Here is a 1,607-nt window from a genome sequence, read left to right on the forward strand (position 1 = left end):
GGGAGGGAGGAGAGTGGGAGGTGGGGGGGGAGGAAGAACTGTGGTTGGTATGTAAAACAAATTTAAAAATTGTAAAACCACGCCTTTAATCCCAGCACTCGGGAGGCAGGGGCAGGTGGATCTTTGTGAGTTCGAGGCCAGCCTGGTCTACAAGAGCTAGTTCCAGGACAGGCACTAAAGCTACAGAGAAACCCTGTCTCGAAAACAAACAAACAAACAAACAAAAAAAAACAAATAATAAATTCTAAAAACAGCTCCCCCACCGTCACCGCGAAGTGCTAGGGCCTCTTGCGCCGTCTTATCTACCCTTCTCCCCTTCTCCGCTGCGCCATGACGTTCGTGACCAGGCAGTTAGTGTGCTCCATGTCCTCCTCCTCCGAGGCTGCTGCTGCCAAGAAGATTCTGATCAAGCATGTGACGGTCATTGGCGGCCGGCTGATGGGGGCGGGCATCGTGCAGTGGCTGCAGCAACCGGCCATACGGTAGTATTGGTGGACCAAACAGAGGACATCCTGGCAAAATCCAAGAAGAGAATTGAGGACAGTCTGAAGAGAGTGGCAAAGAAGAAGTTTGCAGAAAACCCTAAGGCTGGCGACGAGTACATGGCGAAGACCCTGAGCTTCCTCTCCACCAGCACCGACGCAGCCTCCATCGTGCACGGACCTGGTGGTAGAGGTTGTCGTGGAGAATCTGAAGTTGAATAATGAGCTGTTCCAGCGGCTGGACAAGTTCGCTGCTGAACACACCATCTTTGCCTGCAACACCTCTTCTCTGGAGATCACAAGCGCGCTTTGCTGGCCTCCATTTCTTCAACCCAGTCCCCATGATGAAGCTTGTGGAGGTCAGTAAAACACCGATGACTAGTCAGAAGACTTTTAAATCTCTGATCGACTTTTGTACAACCATAGGAAAGCATCCTGTTTCTTGCAAGGACACTCCTGGATTTATCGTGAACCGTCTCTTGGTGCCGTACCTCATAGAAGCCGTCAGGCTGCACGAGTGAGGTGATGCATCTAAGGAGGACATTGATACAGCGGGCGATGAATTTGGGAGCTGGCTACCCGTGGGGCCATTTGAACTTCTTGACTACGTTGGCCTGGATACTTCTAAGTTCATCTTGGATGGGTGGCATGAAATGGACCCAGCGAACCCCCTGTTTCAGCCAAGTTCTTCCATGAATAATCTGGTGGCCCAGAAGAAGCTGGGCAAGAAGAGCGGAGAAGGATTTTCCAAATACAAGTGATGCTTCAATAGTCCCTCGGCAGCACCCCCAGCCAACCACGGGACAAGGACGAGCACACTCTGGGCGGTGGTCGCAAGGCTGGTCATGAGCTGCTCAATGGGCCATCCCTTGCAGTCTCTTTGAAGTAACTGTTTGACTAGTTGCAGTAATAAGATTCCTCCATTGAGATCTAATTCTCTGCTTTAGTCTGTTCACTTCTGTGTGTTTTTCTGTGCCTTACAGAGAGCATCTTTCCCCCCCCGAAACCTTGCTGTTTTTTGTAAAAGCATTAATTAGACTCATTCACTCAGGTCTTCTGAAAGTGAATATGCCATGTTTATGGGTGTTGAACCCAGGGGATAAGAGCCGTTGTGCCTACCGGTGC

The 1,607-nt window shown here is 50.5% G+C and overlaps 1 pseudogene; it reads left to right on the forward strand.

The window, feature by feature from the left end:
• Positions 1-330: 330 nt before the first annotated feature.
• On the forward strand, positions 331-1,262 carry LOC119815724 (annotated as a pseudogene).
• Positions 1,263-1,607: the final 345 nt, after the last annotated feature.

The sequence above is a fragment of the Arvicola amphibius genome, chromosome 5, assembly GCF_903992535.2.
Source record: "Arvicola amphibius chromosome 5, mArvAmp1.2, whole genome shotgun sequence".
Taxonomy (NCBI): Eukaryota; Metazoa; Chordata; class Mammalia; order Rodentia; family Cricetidae; genus Arvicola; species Arvicola amphibius.